Genomic DNA, 19,105 nt, shown 5'->3' with positions numbered 1-19,105 from the left:
CCAGACGCAAGCTTTGATTTTGAAAAGTCGAATATATTATATTATAAAAAATAATAATATGAATTTAACATACAGTCTATGGACGGGAGGCATGAGACGGGAGGTCTCCAGGCTGCAGCCATACCCGACTCTAATAAAAAGGCAGAGCGCTCTCACCCCGTGGGGTCGAAAATCCAAAAAAAAGTGGTGGGAATAGGATCAAGAGCAAAGGTAATGGACTTTAACTCACAGACAACTTTCTTGATCATTTCCAAGTCCATTGATGTAAAAAAGTAGCCTGGATGCCAGCCAAACTTAGCCCCGCCCACAACATTCGAGGTCGGGAAGTTCATATTCTGACTAGAATCTGAGTATGACCACGTCAGGCTAGTAAAAAAGTGCATGGCGCATTAAAATTGAGGGGCAATACTTTGTGATACTTTAACCAGCCTTTTGTGAGTAATGTTCATTCTGACTCCCGCAATCTTATCTCTGAAATAGGCCGAGAATTCTTTGGGTTTTGTAACGCTTAGCTGATCTATGTAATAATTAGAGGCAGGGTTTATGAGACTATCAACAGTTGAAAAAATAACCCTTTTTTATTCATCAGTTTAAAGAAAAACGATTGCCTGGCAGTTCTGATTGCTGCATTGCATTCTGTAAGGAGTTCTTTTAAGATATCAAGGTGGACCTGAAGTTTGGTCTTTCTCCATTTCTGTTTCTTTTGAGTTGGTTGACATTCTGTTTTCACCGGTGGTTTTTGTTTTTGAAGAATTGTTTTGTACCTGGAAATATGATCAATAGCTGATTGTAGTTTTGCATTGAAAGTATCCACTAAATCATTAACAGATGAAGGGAGAGTTGCTTAAGACATTTATATACAAGAAAACATTTTGGCATTTTAGATGTAAGATATTGTCTTTTTACAGTACGTCTAGAATTACAATGCAGCATATGAAGAAAGACAGTGAAATTAATTTAAGTAGTGATCAGACACTACTTAATTATTAAGCATAATCATTTAGTCTTTGGGCCCATGGAACTACTGTTTCTCCTATAATATAATGAAATATATAGAAAAAACGTATTCCCATGTGCCCAACGACTAAATATAGTATGAGAAAACCTCACCTTTCAGCCAACGTTTTGATTGATTTGCTTTTACAGTATCTATAGCACTCTGGAGCACAAACAAAGTGATATTTGGTGTCTGTTAACTTAGCAGAATTCATCATTTTAAACTTGTATCATGCTCTTGCTGACTCTGTTTCTGTTTATTTTATTCTAAATGCTGTCTCTTGCTTTTCTCCTATTCTTCGATGAAGTGGAAAACAGAGAATGTGCCACTTCTTTCACACTCCAGAGAAGATGTGATTTTGAAAAAATAATACATTGACTTTTTTTTCATTTAAAAAACACCTCAATACACTGAAGCCGTGGGAGAGTTAACTTGGCCAAGCATGTGTGTACGTGCATTCAGACACAGACATTCTTTTATTAAGACAATATTATCCTGACCTATACAAACAGCCAGGCAGCTGAATCCATGACTGCTTCGCTGTGTGTCTGTGTAAACCTATGGAACAATGCAGAAAAACCACAGTCATTTAGTTTCAAATCTTATCATTGCATCATGTAAATAAACTCAGAGTCAAACAATGCAGTCATCACTGTCAGTGGGTGATGGTCAATGATGTTGACATTGCAGTCGAGTCTGTATTGTAAGGCACAAAGCCGGAAAAGACAAACCCAATGACCACAAAACAATCACAGTATCATTACGGACTCCATCTAAACAAAGAAACTGCAAGATATCAGGCAATATTTATTCCATCTGAAACTGTCCAGGAAGTGAAACAAGAGTTTTTTTTATTTCTTCTGAGAGGCAAAACAACAGGGTTTAGAGACACAAACAGAGGAGACAATAGTTCACTCTGCGGTGAAGGGGACACATCGCAGTGCAGTTGCCCTCAAGGATGGCCGCCTCCATGGCCAGCGTCTTGGAGGCAGGAAGGATATTAAAGTTTTTTTCCCAGAGTTGACAGAAGAATACAGGGAAGTGGGTTGACCCGGCGTTTTTTTACCAAAAGCGGTGCAGGAAGTGCGAGAGTGCCATGCTTCCACGCAGGGCTGCACTGTTGTGACGGTTGAACTGCTGGCAAGGCACAAAGCACTGTGGCTTTTCAAGGTTGATATCAATTTCTAGTTGGTTATTTTCTGCTAGCATTGTAATATTGAAACTACTGAATCCCTGCTTAGTATTTTTTTTCATACATACACATGCTTAAACTGCAGGAACGTTGAACCATATGCTGTGCAGAGCCATCAGTTAGTTTTTCTTCTACTAATCACCTCAGCAGGTGATTTCACTGATGAGTTCATCCCCTCCACCTGAAACAAATCTGTGAAATCAGCTGGTGGACTGCCAACTGTCAGCCCTCTATGGCACATGGGTCTCCGTTCCTGTTATATAAAGTGTGATTAAAATGCTGCATAAGAATGAGGGGACTAGCTGTAGTCAAGGAGGAGCCTTCGTCATCTGACAAAGTTAATACTGAGACTCATATATCTTTTATATATATCTATTAAACATGAAATGTCAGCTTAATGTATAGCCAAATTATGTCAGTCCTCACCCTTGACTGCAAACTTACACACACCAGTGCACAGATATGTCAAAATGTCAGGTTTTGCACGTGCATGTCTCATTTTAAACACATCAGCATATCTATTTGATGCATATCCATGTAGATTTACAACAAACTGTATAATATTAGTGAGGGTGTAGAGCAGTGGTAGGTGACTCGTGGGCAAAAATCTGCTATCTAACAATATTTGGCCCCCAATAAAAAGCACAGGTTTTCACTTTCTTAACTTCCACCATTTCATTGACATCTGCCATTTGTTCATAAATTAATTGAAACAAAAAAAACATTACATTTAAGCCATATAGGCCTGTGTTTCCTGTGCCTGTACAGCATCGCCCCCCAATATGTTTTTTATTTAATTTATTTTAACCATGTAACAAAAATGTAAAGAAAACTAAAAAACAAGAATGATAAAATGAACAGTAGACATATAACAAACAAATTGTCATAAACAACATAAACAAATAGTACCTGTCCAAAAGGGAGTAGGAAGAAGTTTTCACTTATCTGGTCCTATCCCTTCTCCATACGTCAAACAATTAAATAATATATCATTATATACAACTCAAACAACTCTCCAAATGCTATTATGTACAAACCAAATATCCACCCAGTGTCAATCAGATGTAACTTAAACAATTACCTCACGTTCAATAAACAATGTTGAAACAAATGGCTGAACCTAATTGCTACCCCTAATGTAAAGGATGGTAAACCTGCTCATATTGGCTCTGCAGAAAAGAGTTCACCTGCAAAGATCGACATAAATATACCTCAACCTGCCTTTTTCATGGAAGACATTTTGACATGTCACAGTAGGAAAATCACAGGTGTAAATGATAAAATGAGAGATGGCTGAATTCCATTTAGCTGCTTCAGTTTCAGGGTCCTGGTATTGTGCATGCTTGCTCCTGGTCACACTGTCATGGTTTATGAGGTTAATGAAAGTATTTGTTGAGAAGCTGTATGATTTACAACTTTGTGGACTGCTGTTGTTAGCCTGTTAGCAATTCTTTCCATGCTATTTCCTTCCCGCTTACTTTTTGTGCCACACCACGCGAGTCAATTTCACCTGACTGCAGAATAACTGGGACATTTGAAAAAATGAATTCATGTTATTAGTAACACCTGTGGAAATTCGGCCGTATGTCCTTCTTTTCGGCTGGATGTCCATTACCTTATGCTTTCTTTGTGTTGGAATTCTAAACCCTGGTGGATTTCTGAGGACTATGGTGAACTGCTCCTCAGATCTCTGCAGGGTAAATCCAGACAGCTAGCTAGACTGTCTGTCCAATCTGAGTTTTAAAACAACTTTTGAACGTACATGTTCCAAAAAAACAAGTTCCTTCACGAGGCCATTTTGCAGAGGCACTGGGGCTCCGTGCGGCGCCTAGCACCGCCCATGACGACTGTGATTGGTTTAAAGAAATGCCAATAAACCAGAACACGTTTTTCTCCCATCCCAGAATGCTGTTTGGACTAGCCAGACCCTCCTCCGCAGCACTGTGAAGAAAGGTCTGGCAAAGCGGGACTATTATAGATCACCCCTGGGCCCTGTCCCTTATCATTTGTCAAATTGAAGTGAAACATTAAACACAACGTTCTGTCTCAATGTATAGAGAAAACACACATTTTAATGTGAACATGAAAATGTTTTAATGGCTGCTACTGTTTTCCCAGTTCCTCCTTTGTTCAGAGGCCTGTACTACAAAGCAAGATTTGACGTTAACGAGGTAACTTCAGGTTCAACCCAGGGTTTTGTGTATCACGGCGGTGGATCACTTGTTACCGGGTTCAATCGCCGTGGTAACTTATGCTGAACACCTAACCTGGTCGGGAGCAGGTTATGTTGGAGATTAGAGATCAACCGGTGTAAAAGCACCGCCTACTGACCAATCAATACTTGATTGATAACGGCGTCACCGTTCTTAGAAGATCAGGTGGAGCTCGGCGCGCAGAGACAGAGAGAGAGAGAGAGAGAGAGAGAGAGGTGCGCTCATAAAAGTTAAAACATTTAGAGACCGACAACCCCGTTAATATTCCCTGATGGGTATCTTTATGAAAGATATAGATTTTCAACGGAGGGAATTAGGTATAGGCTATTTGTCGGCTTGTTGAGCAGTGTGTTGCCAATGCGCATATCGGTTTGAATTATGTTTTTATATTTTTTATTTTCTCTCATGATCTCTTACCACTGCCAGGGTTGCAACTGAAATAATAGGCTAAAGCAACGACAGTTTATGGAAAGCACAAGTGTAATTATGGTCAGATCTTGGGCCTTACTGATTGGCAAGTGATATTCATAAGCGTTGTGATTTACGGCTATTTTTTGCCAGCGTTCCTTCCTGTTTTAGGAAGCAGCGACTGTATTGCGTTTTGCCTGTAAAACCGTGTCTGTGTTCTTCATATTTATGTAGAATTATAGTTTGCTCTTCTCATGTAAAATATGCGGCTCTGGTAGATATTTGCGATTGGTCGTGCTGTGCAAACACCGCCTCTTTTATGTGGACGCGTGCGTCGCTGGATTGGGAAACCCTGGGTTGACTGAACTAGTTGTTAACCACCGTCGTGACACAGCGGTTGTTAGGGTTAGTGAAGCCGGGTAACTGAAATAAATCCAGGGCATATTGATCTGGATTCATAGTACAGGCCTCTGTTTTCTTGATCCCAGCATGCACACACACAACAATGTTTTCAAATTGTTCTATTTTTGATGTAATGTACACAGTGTCACTACAGGGGTCAAGTGGTATGTTTTTGATTTATAATTCATGTTTAAAGTCTTGTGCATGTGTGTGATTGTGTGTAGAGGCCCAAGAGTGGGGAGAGGAACTCTTTTTACACACACACACACACACACACACACACACACACACACACACACACACACACACACACACACATACAGACATACACATGGTGGTGTTCTACATTTGCAGGGATGTTGTATTGACTTACATGCATTTGATGGGGCTTAAACACTGCGTACCCAACTCCACCCAAGGCCTTTACCAACAACTTAAAGTCACCATGACGACCATCCAAAATGTCCTTACAAGAATTGTGGGCTGTCAAAAGTCAGTTCTCACAAGTCGCTAAACCAGACCACACACACAGACACACACACACACACACACACACACACACACACACACACACACACACACACACACACACACACTTTCCCACAGTAAAATGCTCTGAAGTACATGACCCAAGCAGGACATCCTCTCACCCTTTTCCCACTCTGCCCCTCCACCCACGTAAACCACTCTTTCCCAGTTTTAAACTTTTTTCTATTACTCTAAATGTCAAACTTGTGCTTTCTTAACATCACCTCAGCAGTAGTTGCTCAATTACCCTGCACAGATTAGCAAATACTGAAATTTCCCTCTCCTACTGACGTCCCCTTCCCTGCCCTTTCTGTCGTTCTGAGCTACGGTGGCCTGCTAAGTCAGATTTGGACAACAGAGAAGAAGCTAAGTGATTGATGTAATGAACCATCATGAGAAAACACATCCTGTGGAAGGCAACAGAGTTTAGGCCTGACTATATGTTCTGAAGGAACAACTCCACCAACCTTCCATTCAATCACTAGTAGTTATGCTACTAAAATGCTCGGTAAAGACTGCATTTGCTGATTTTCGGCCAGTTGGGTTGGGCGATGAAAAAAAAGCTATAAACACAGTTTACATTAATTATAAAAGTTTCCTTTTTAGGTTGATGAAAAAAGTAATCCAGGCGGCATTACTTTGCCTACAAAAAGATTGCTGTCGTAAATTAGTTTTGACAGAAACTTTTAGGAAACCGGACTGCCAAAACAAAACCACACCTCCTTACTTGATCCTTAATCTTTATTTCACCAACCCCAGTGCCTGTTCGTCATCACCCGATGTTGACATTTTCTCTATTGCTCTCTGATCCTCTTTCCTGTTTTCACCTTTCTCATATTTTTCTTCTCCTTCTCTCCCCTATTCCCCCAGTGATCCCTTTGCCCTCCATCTGCCTCCCCCTGTTGCTGGACAAATCACAACACAGCTGGACTCTGTCACACTCACTCACTCACTCACTCACACGCATGCACACGCACACGCACACACACGATTGGAACAGAAAAGCTCAATCCAAGAGGGGGTTACTAACTGAAATTGTGCCATGTTATTAGCACAGCCATGTTTGCAATAGTGTGTTTGTGAGTGTCCAAATCTGCAGGCTGGGGCCACTTTTGGAATTTACTTGGACTTTTGCAACATCTTGCATCATTTTTCCAATAACAGCATCAACATTTTCTTAGGAGAAATCTCTTTGACACACGTAACTTATACTGACCCTCTCTGCAATTAGCCATAACAAATATCTACATGCATAATCTGTTGTTTTCTTTATATATATATATATATACATTTTTTTTTATAAAAATATAAATATATATATATATAACTGGAGGCTAAACCTGCATGTGTGTAGTTGTAGAAGCCAAATCGCTAAACATCTAAAAAGATGTACAAAGGTAAAAGGTCAAATTAGTTTTTACATATAATGCTATAGGCCTATATATTAACACAATCAAGTATTTAAAAAAAGAAACGACAAAAAAAGATGAAAGATGAGACTTTAATGATTTCCCTTTGCAAACTGGGTGATTGCTGCATTGAGAATCCGATGTAATGTAATCTATGTATACAAGAGAGAACATGCTGAAGATAAAGATACGGGGTTATGCTTAAGACTGTTTTGTGTCTGCTTAATTCTTAATATCACTAATGTTGTAGGTTATTGTTTTAGTGTATTTGTTACTTTATTATTTGACATAGGCCTGTTCGGCAGGTTGTATGGGTTCATGGGGGGGTAGCTCAGTTGCTTACCAGCGTAATCAGGGAGAGTGGATGCAGGTTTGCCTCATTAGGTCTTTTCTGAAGGGAGGGGCTGGGCAATCCTAAGGTAAAGAACAATAGGTAAGATAGTTCTGCATAAACTGACATTTTTATAATACTTGGGGTGCCTATTGTATTGGGTGCACATATATGTATAAATAGTAGGGGTGGAACGGTAGGCCTATATGTATTCGTATTGAACCGAAACGGTACGGGCGTCTCGGTTTGGTACATGAATTTACACAGAGAATACACGGTAAAAATAAATAAAATTTGCGTGCAAATTAATTAATGTAATGCGGAACTACTGTTAGACACGCGGTTCTTTAGGGACACCTAATCTGTAGCCCTGCCCTTAGCTCTGAAGCCATGGATGTATTAAGAGAACTGGATACAGTGTTTGGCGGGAAGCCCCGTACATTCCAATGGGAGTGCTCAAAAGTGCATAAAGCAAACATGGAGCTCGGCTCTTCCGCATTGTTGGCCCATAACGCTGGTTGGCTCACGATGGACATGCGCACTAGCAACAATTTGTTTGTGTTGTCGTAGCAACCGGTAGCAACATGCGTGTACATGAGCTTCTCTCTCGTGTCTCTTACATCCACGGTAAACGTAGCTAGCGAACTCATGAACTCGCCGTTTCATTGTCTAAAATATTCACTAACGTTAAACATTGTGTTTTCGTTGTTCCTGGTCGTTTACATGCTTAGCTAAATAAACGATAGATGTATTTAGACAACCAAGGAGATGTAATTATTATGTCGTGCTACTAGCTAGCTAGCTAGTAGGTTAGCCTGCAGTTTGGTGAACAGAGCTTCTCTTAATACATCCATGGCTTTATCTCTCATCCATGCTACAGGCTTTATAGCATACAGCCCTCGGATGTATCGTAAGATAAGTGTTAAACCCTAAACCCACATCGGCTCTTAGGGACATATAAGATATTACGTTAACATTAGCTACCTAACTAGCTCCATTATTTAGCTTGACCTGCATTCTGCTTTTTTAGCTTTTGCAATAAACCACTAAACCAGGTCGAGTGATAGTGACAATGTATTTAAGTTACAAACAACATGTTCCTTATTTTAAAACTAATTATCTTAATTTAAGATTAATACTGAAACTTTCACTCATTGTTTTGTTAAATTGCAATAACTTTTCTCTTTTTTTTTCACAGACAGCTCCAACCTTGGGAGTTCTGTTATCATCTATTCATCCATCACCTATTTTCCAGCTGCATGACATCTATGAAAATATTTTATCTGGGATTCTTGTGTGCAATATACAATAACCTATACCTCACAATGAGTTAAAATCCATGCATGTATTAAAACCTTCTGTTGAAATTGTATGCGTAATGTGTAATAACAATTTCAAATTGATGCTCATTGCAAGTTACATGTACTCCAACATTTTTGTTATTAAAAAGTTGACTTTTGTCTCAAACTTTTCATGGAAAAATCGGAAAGCACAAAAATAATGCTCAACAACACTGGTGTATATTTACATTTTAACACAATACAATTATTATTAAGAGAATTATTGATTCACAAAAAAAATGTATTCCACCTGCAGGATTATTTAAAAAAAAAAATGCATTAAAAACATAAATTCCCAATTCCCAAATTTGTGAAATGAACTCCATCTCATAAATATGCCAGGACAGTCAAACTTTATGCAAGGATGCCTTACACTGTCTCCACCCAATTCCCTGACAAATTTGCCCATCTCTCTGTTCACCCACATTCTGGTCTTGTTGATCTTTCCCGGATCTGCTTTCCTCCAGTGACATCTCTCATTGATGGAAAAGAGAATGATCGTCATCTCAGGAAAGATGCCATGGAGGTGCAGCAGGTCCTGCTTCACCACTGTGACAAGCTCCACACATTTGATGTTGCCAAGGTCGTTGCCCCCACAGTGAATCAGCAGGACATCCGGGACTGTTCTTCCTCTCAAAGACTGATGAATAAAGGGAAGAAGGTTCCTCCATCTCAGACCACCTCAGCCAAACCACCACACACGGCCATCTAGTCCCAGGTTCCTCCCTGTGGTCTGTCTGGCTCTCTCTTCCCCACGTCAGATGTAGCTGTCTCGTATCAGCCACACTTTCAGACCTAGATATTATTAAATATATTGGATTTTCAAAAAAGTACTTTGTGCTCTTCTTTACACAAAAATGGTTTATTAAGCTCTCATATACATTGTATATTGTGTTAAGGACTAGCATTACAGGTACTAATCATACCCTAAAAAAATTCAAATAGCCCTTGCAGTTTTGGGAAACGCTAATGACGTTACATCCACGTAACAGGCTTTACAGCATACATAAATACATCCATACATCCCTCGGATATATCTATATCTGTATATCTATATATATCTGTAGCTGCTGGAGCTACATCCATTAGATTATTACAGCTACAGGCCTCAAAACAGTCGTATGAGCATGCGCAGTGCAGGCGATGCGGGCGGGCGCAGTCCCGCGGCTCTGCTCACGCCCATTATGCGTGTTCATCATTCTGTTGTATATTTAGTTGCAGCACTGCGTTGCCGATGTGTGGAGAAGGAATTTCGTTGACACTGTTCTTGATTATGAAAAGGTTTATTACATCAGAGGTTCAGCATCAATTTTACAAGCTTCTGCAGGAGCTCGGAGAGGCGACCAACCCAATCTTCAAAATTTGTCGCTTTGCAGTTTTGCGGTTATCACATGCTATATATTCTGTGCATTTTAGTGGGAGGGTGTATGTATGAGTTGAGATAAAGGTCAGCCTCAAGTGACCTATACATGGACCAGGATAAACAGAGTCACTTTTGTTTTAGGGCCCTTCTGCTAATGTCATCAACCTTACCACATGATCTCATAACAACATATATTCTCATACACTGTTAAATGTGGGTTTACAATGCCAAATTTAATAATTCTGGATTCGTTTCTAGTGAATGTTAAAAATGTTAAAAACATGACGTTTTAAACAAGGACCCTTTACTTGTTCGGGCTGGTAAGTTGATGAACAAATTATCTGCTGAAATATAGACGTTTCTTTCGCCATACAAAGTCTATGTGAAAAGTCTTTCTGGGCCATGGGGTGCAGTACCACCGTTATCCGTTAAGCCCATGGTGGCTTTTAGACTTAGCGCTCTTCCTGGGGGCTTGTCTGAAGCTCCCGAGCTCCGCCTATATGTCGAGTCAGTCGGTCCAGTGAGTCCACACGAAGCAAGCTAGTCCCTTCCATATACAACCAAACACGGACGTAGCTGTATCCCTTCTCGCCGCGACCACAAATGGCCTCCAGGCCCGTTTTCTTCGCTGTTTGCTCCGGTATTAGCTGTTAGCTCCGCCGTTAGCTGTTAGCTCCGCTATTAGCTCCGCTATTAGCTCCGCTATTAGCTGTTAGCTCCGCAGTTAGCTGTTAGCTTTGCCATTAACGTGTGAAGCTAACACCAAAACTCGTCAACTGCTCTGTGTAACCGAAGCTGCTCTTTTAACATCCCTGCTCTGTGCATTCACATATGAGAGCAGCGCTTGTCTCCCATATCACACTAGGCTACTAGCTGATTGTCTTACTTTGTTTACAAGTTACAGATGGAGTCTGGAGATGATGCAGGGTAGGCCTAGCCTACTAATTGTTTACTGTTTACATTTACTTTATAGCCTACACTTCAAGCTGTTACAGCTAGCTCAGTGGACAGCCTGAGACATGCACAATAAAAAAAAATTGCCTTCTGCATTTTTGTTTTGCTTTTCCCTCCATTGTACCGAACCGAACCGTGATGTCTGAACCGAGGTATGAACCGAACCGTGACTTCTGTGTACCGTTCCACCCCTAATAAATAGTATTGTTGGCAGTAACTGATCTATCCAATTGTAATGATGTTTTAAGAAACTGAAGTTTTACTGTTGCTTGCTCAGGATAGCTCACCCTATAATCACCTGTGCAGGTGGTAGGATCTAATTAGGGGAGGCTGAGTTTAAAAGGGCTTCAGGAGAAGGCGGCTTGAGGAATCTTGGCAACTTGCTGTGAGGTTGCTGGTTTGTTTGCTGTTATTTTGCCTCAGTTTAATATTCTGTTTTTGTATTTTGGTTTGAGTATGTTTTGGTGATGGTTTTATTAATAAACACGTGTTACAGGCCTCAAGCATGAGTAACCTGTTAACAGATAAATATGCCCTGTTTTGATTCAGGAAAAGAAGAGACGGGATAATTTAGTTGTGCTCGTTCAGCAGGCTGTCCTCTGTCTGAGGGACAGAAGCCTCGGCCGTTGTTACAACTAACGTTTACCTAACGATACTCCCCCCCTTATGGTGTAGGCTAAGTGTATAATTACACTTGCAAAAGTATAAACTGAAAATACATGTAAACCTGGTCTCTTTCACAGAAAAATACATATAATAAGATTTCAAACATAACAATTGTGACCATACATTTGTGGGTGTCACACATGCATTGAGAACTTGAAAAACCTCTTCTCCAGTCATCATTCGTGACAAAGTGCTCTTTCTGACAGATTTACAGGCGGCCAGATGTTTGCAGTTTCCACATCTTGTTACTTCTTTGCCCAGTTGATGTGACACAGTAATCATTCAGCTGGCAATATATCTGGTTAAGGGAAGCTTTTATAGATGCTGCTGGGTATGTCTTTCGTAGGAAACCCTCTGGTGCATGGGAATGATAGGAAACTAGTGCGCATATGCATCAGTGGCTTGTCGCACCAGTGTGCATCGTTACCATTTGCTATTAAATTTCCTGCCAGACTTTCTGTCGAATCGTCATGCAGGGAGGCCAGCTAACTGAAATGTAAGATAAGGATATTTACAGAATCACTGGGTAGCAAAGCTTACTTTTTTCAGTATTATACTGTATGCAACAGAGAAAACAATCAAGCTATGGTTTGAGATTTGCGGAAATATATTTATTTGCTTTTTTGCTGAGAGTTAGATTGGAAGATTGATACCACTGTTATGTCTATACGCTGAATATGAAGCTACAGCTAGAAGCCGATTAGCTTAGCTTTGCAGAAAGACTATAAATGGATGGAAAAGCTAGCCTGATTCTGTCTTATGGTGACAATCAGCCTACCAGCACCTATTCAATTAATAACTTGCTACTGTATTTGTTTGTTTAACAGTTTAATCCATTCAAAAACTCACAGTGACGACAAAAGTCACCCTCCATAAAACCACAGTGTCCCATTTTCTGTATGAATTAAACAAAGACATAATATAATGTGTTAATTGGTGAGATTTAGAGATGCTGTTTGGTGGATTTATTTTTAGCCTTGGGACAGTAAGGCTAGCTATTTCCCCCTTGTTTCTAGTCTTTATGCTAAGCTAACAGTCTCCTGGCTGTATCTTCACATTAACCGTACCTAACTGTATATTTATGTATCACTCACAGACCCGAGAGAGAGTGGCATCTCATCTAACTCTCGACAAGAAAGCGATTAAATGTATTTTCCAAATATTGAACTATTCCCTTAAAGATTTCGAGGAATGTGCTCTTTATTCTCAGCTATAAAGCCAAAAATAGACCACTGCAAGACGTATGTGAATAAGTTCACGGGTGACATAACAGTTGTCAGTAGGAAGTGTTTTATGTTTTTTATGGAGAGGCATAAGTCTATCTCTGAGGTATTTGTAACCTCAGAAGTCAATTTCACTTGTCCGGTGACGTGTTTGTGCCTTGTTGTATTCTGGGTGTTGCATCCTGATGCTGCCAGTCCAAAAGTGGATTCAAAGAAGCCTTTTTCTAAAAGCAGAGTTCCCTCCAGATCTCACTTCCTGTTTACACCCATTCTCACACTTATGCACGCATACTCACACAAAAACACACACACACACACACACACACACACACACACACACACACACACACACACACACACACACACGTGTATATTAATCAGTTTGAAACCTTATACTTGCTGACTTGCATTAACATCATACACACCCCTTATGCACACACTCACAGCTGCATGCAGATGTGTTATTCTGTATTTATGTGAATATTTCATGCTGCATATTATAATGGTCTTCCTCATGTTTTTACCTACTGTGTGACCTCTCACAATGCACCAGTAAACCAGCTGAACTGTCTCTAAACAGGATTTCCTGTGACATCAGTCATCTCCATCTCCTGCTGTATGAAGACTTTATTTATTTACATCCAGACAAAGAATGAAAACTACTGTGGTATGCAGGAGTGGTTTGATTTATTAAAGTGCCACTAAATAAGTCATTATTTAGAGGCAATTTAGTTTAATAAGTCACATATCACACTTACCTTTCTGTAGAAGCAAAGGCTCGTCTGGCTCCTGGACTGACTGGATCAGAAGCATGAGACAGAAATAGTATCTGAGGGAGGACAAGGATTCAGATGAGTCACGCTCACGACAAAAGTCACTGTGCCCAGCCAAAAAATTGTCTGGCTGAAAACCCTCCATAAAACCACAATGTCCCATTTTCTGTATGAATTAAACAAAGACATAATATAATGTGTTAATTGGTGAGATTTAGAGATGCTGTTTGGTGGATTTATTTTTAGCCTTGGGACAGTCAGGCTAGCTATTTCCCCCTTGTTTCTAGTCTTTATGCTAAGCTAACAGTCTCCTGGCTGTATCTTCACATAACCGTCCACGCTGGACCCAAGAGAATAATCCCACCACACCACATATGGCTGTTCCTTGAAGCTGTAAGGAGGTTTTTTCTTTGAGGAGAAAACTCAGCTTTAGGAAGATTGCTTTACTTTGTTACGTAACGTCACCGTGAAGGATGGGGTTTGAAAATGTTGGGAATTGGGAAGGTACTGATTCAATTATTGGCAATTTATTAAAGATGTTTTATCAATATTGTGTATTCATAACTTTACCAAACAATCAAAACAGAGCACCACCACTGAACTGTGAAAACAGTCTCATAGGTGGTGTTCTCTTTGGAAATACAGATGTTAATTAATTTGATTAATTTATCTCATATTTATCAAGTGAACGGGTGAAATTTGAGCACTGACCTGTTGAACCAGCTGTTACTACAATATATACACAAATAATCACAAACAACTGCTCTTTAAAGTATAATAGAATGTATTTAACTTCCAAATTATTAATTTCCAATCTATAGTTCAATCAATAAAACTATTTACTTGTTACTACTACAACAAAGGCAAAAACAAGCAGACATGTGGTGTGTGTGTGTGTGTGTGTGAGAGAGAGAGAGGGGGGAGGTGAAGAGATCACGTGGGTAGCTAAGCCACAAGATGGCGGATGAAACACTGCGAGATGTGAGCATCTTTGTAGTTTTTAGCGCAAGGCGCAAAATGGCTACTCGAGGAAGATACACAAAACAGGCTATTTAACCCCAAGATGGCGGGTAGTGAAACTTGGTTGCAACACCACGTGACTATGGGGTGGCCGTTAGCTGATCTGTGTATGTGTGTGTTTTAGGTTAGTGTGTAAAAGAGACATTCAATGTCGTAACAAGTTGCAGCAATAGCGGTTACTGACATTAATAAACACACATCTTTATTTCTCTGCCCAGAAACTTCAGCCTCTTACTGTGTGTGTTCTCGTTCGTTTTGTCCACAGATGTTTCCATGGTAAACAAACGGCTCCGGAACACTCTTCAGTGATTCACGGAAAACTTGTTTCTCTCCAAAGGCAGTGGAGAACAAGTTACGTCGACTTGAGAAGAAAATCGGTGTCCATGTTGTCCGATTTCTTGTAGAGAAACGTTGTTTTCTCTTCTGCAGAGAATGAAACACTGATGTGTGTTTTCACAGGATCCAGGGTGTTGTCAACACCGAAAATAGTCCACTCGAAAAATGAAACTATTTAGTTAAAGTATGTTTGACTTCTTGGTCTATTCTTGGTCACCTGGGCACGGACCCCTGCTGCGTTCAGGGACCCCGGCCAATAGGGAATCATAGTTTTTAGACATCCGGCCATTTTGAAAAATGCTTTACTCATGGAGGTGTGACTTTCAGGCTTGAGTCTGCATCGTGGCCGCAATCGCTTTGTCTCAGAGGTCACATGCTCTGAGGTCTTTGTTTAAAAGATAGTTTTTACCCACACTGCTCGGTTCCCAACAAAAAGATAAAAAATAAAAGTAGACTGGCTGAGTATAAAAAACCCTTTTTAACAATTTTGTTGATGCTCTCTTTCTTTCTCTCTTTTTTTTCTTCAGATTAGATAGCCAGGAGAGGAAAGAAAAAAAAGCCTTTGCTGGAAACATTCTGTTCAGTAATACTTACATGCTGTCAATTCCTTACACAAAATAAAATGTTTATATAATAACTATTTTGCATATTCAACAGTTCTTTGGTCAGAGTGGATAGTTAGTGTGTTTTTCTGTTCCATTTGATACTACATTTTGCGTCTACAGCCACGCTAGCAGTGTGAGGAGGCATGGACACAGCAGTGCTTTGTGCTAAATGCAAACTTCAGCATGCTAACCTGCTAACAATGACAATGTTAAAATGCTAAACGGGCGTAATCTTTATCATGTTCACCATTTTAGTTCAGCCTTTTAGCATACTAACATTTGCTAATTAGGTATTGAACACCAAAATCCATAGGCTGTATCCTCTGGGAACCATGGATGTCTGTACAAAAGTTCATGATCAATCCATCCAATAGTTGTATATATATATTTCAGTCTGGAGAGCCACTCTGCTAGCATGTCTTAAAGTAAAGAAAATGTCTTTCTTTCTTTGTCCTTGGATTTTCTTTTGACATTTCACCAGCTATACTGTAGGTAGTTAGGTAGATAGATAGATAGATAGATAGATAGATAGATAGATGGACTTTATTAATCCCAAACTGGGAAATTACTGTGTAACAGCAGCAAGATACACATATACAGAAAATTCAAGACATATATTAGAAATAATAAATAAGATAAAAAAAATAAGATAACAAAAGATAAAAATACCAGAACACCTACTCAAAAAAATATACTTAGAGAAATTAAAAGAATGTACATATATATATATATATATATATATATATATATATATATATATACACAAGTGTAGAATACAAATATACAACCTACATACATAGTATATATAACAAAATGAAATAAATATGTTTATATTAAATATGAAGTAACCAGTGTGCAAGTAGCCTACTAGTGCAATATTGTAATGTGTGAGGTAATGAGAGAGTTATCTCACACACACAGCTGTGAATTATTGTACAGTTTATGGTAAGTGGCAGGAAGGATTTCCTGTAGCGGTCCGTGCGACATCGAAGCTGTCGGAGCCGCTTGGAGAAGGTGCCCCGCTGTTGGACCAGTGTGGGTTGGAGAGGGTGGTCGGGGTTATCCATGATAGATAACAGTTTGTTCAGTGACCTCCTCTCCACCACCGATTCAAATGTCTCCTGTTGTTGTCTATTCAGCAATGGTTACACTGCCTGTGCTTCTGCAATCACTTTTTTTTCATTCAAACAACTAACAAACTGCTAGAAATGTCAAATAAATCACTTTTTAATGCCATGATCCTTCCCTGCAAAGACTCAATACAAAAGCTTTTATGAAGTGGCGACAAATGGATTCCTTCGTTTATGAATTCCTCTGTATACACTGTATATACTACTATTTCTAGTCACAGTTCCATTATCTATTATTGTGACTATTATTGCCACTGTTCATCATACCCCCAACAGGCACCGTCAGACACCGCCTACCAAGAGCCTGGGTCTGTCCGAGGTTTCTCCCTAAAAGGGAGTTTTTCGTCGCCACTGTCGCACTATGCTTGCTCTTGGGGGGATTTACTGGAATTGTTGGGTCTTTGTAAATTATAGAGTGTGGTCTAGACCTACTCTATCTGTAAAGTATCTTGAGATAACTCTTGTTATGATTTGATACTATAAATAAAATTGATCCCAAATCAATATATGCCTAGGAAATTGTCTAGTCTTAATGTGCATTGCTATTTGTACTCGTTGTGAATACGCAGGCCACAACTAAGACAATGCATGCACTGAGACAAAAATGCGTTTGCCCACCTATATAAATATAGAGGAGACGGTGAATAATGCTTGATGGTGTTTTTTGCCCCCAACTGCTCCTTCCAGGCAGCGCTGCGACCGCTGCCTCCAAGACACCTAACCCTAACCATAACCCTAACCCTAACCATAACCATAACCATAACCAGTGCCTAATCCTAGTGCCGTTGGGGGCAAAAAACACCGATAAACGTGAATAACCCTATATCAACAAACGGTGGCATATTCCTGTAAGACTGGAATGACAGGGAATAAATGTTCAGAATTGTGTAAGTGAATGTTTTTGTAATTGCATTTAATAACTCCATGAAAGTTATGTTATTCTCCCTGAGATTCACATGAACAACAAAGTGAATCAGTCAGTGAATGAAGGTAAACATCATCATTGTATCTCAGAGACTACACATCCAACCATCACTTAAGGTGCTGCTTGTGTCATTACCCTCCAATAAAAGCCTCATTAAACACCTGTTACCAAGCAACCGGAGATTTTATAAGGTGAGGTGGTCACTATAAGATGTTTAGTGCCACTTATACCGCTATTCCACTGCATGGAACAACACGGCACGACTCTACTCAACTCTACTCGTTCTATTTTGATTTTCCATTAGCAAAAGTTGATAGTATTAGGTAGTTCTTTTGGTACTACCTCGGTCGAGGTTCCAAAGGAGCTGAGCCAAAAAGATGGAGTAAAAACACTGCAGAACACTAATTGGTCAGAGAGAATCGTCTCTCGTGTTACACAGGAACTCCTGAAAAACATCAAATTTTTAAATAGCCAAGCTACCATCAATAGCGACCTCAATTTTTTTATTCACTCACCCAAGATTCTAAGAACTGTCAGCCCGCCAAACACCGTACCGCCGTACACTACACTGTATAATTGAGAAAGTGCAGACGTTTGGTTGCTGATGAAAGGGTCCAGCAAGTATCGCATTGAAAATGATGTCATGCAGCGGCGCTATGGCAATCAGCTGAGAATGCCGCCTACACTAAGGGGTACTATCCTCTAGCCACAGTGGAAAACGAAAAAAAAGGACCTGGTACCAAAAGTGAGTTGAGTCGAGCCAAACCATGTAGAGGATTTTGTGTGTATGTCAGAGATGTTCACAAGTCATTTTTTGGAAGTCCAAGTCGAGTCTCAAGTCTTTGAAGGGCAAGTTCAAGTGATGTCTCAAATCTCTGGCCATCTGATCTGTCCCTAACACTATTGTTAAATCTTATGAATTCAAAGCATGTCCTGTAGCTACCATCCATACAGTACAGTACCAAAATCAGTTGTAGGATAACTTTATGGGGTCTACTTAACACATCCCTCTGGCCCTCGTACCTGGTGAAATATGAACCTAAGTCTGTCACATCATATGGATACAACTATAAATATACAATTTGCTTGTTCCCAGCATTAGCACAACACTTTGCGATGGTTAGCTTGTTACCTGTGACGATATATGCTAAATGTAACATCTCTTTCGCTCAAAAAAAATGTTGAAGTGGAAATCAAGAGAACAGTGGCAGCGCCACACCAGTTACAGAACAACATACATCTCAGTGTCAGCCCAAATTACGCACAATAAGCAGTTTGAACTCACTGATG

Source organism: Sander vitreus, chromosome 22, assembly GCF_031162955.1.
Source record: "Sander vitreus isolate 19-12246 chromosome 22, sanVit1, whole genome shotgun sequence".
NCBI classification, from domain to species: Eukaryota; Metazoa; Chordata; class Actinopteri; order Perciformes; family Percidae; genus Sander; species Sander vitreus.
Note: the sequence above shows the minus strand (reverse complement) of the source record.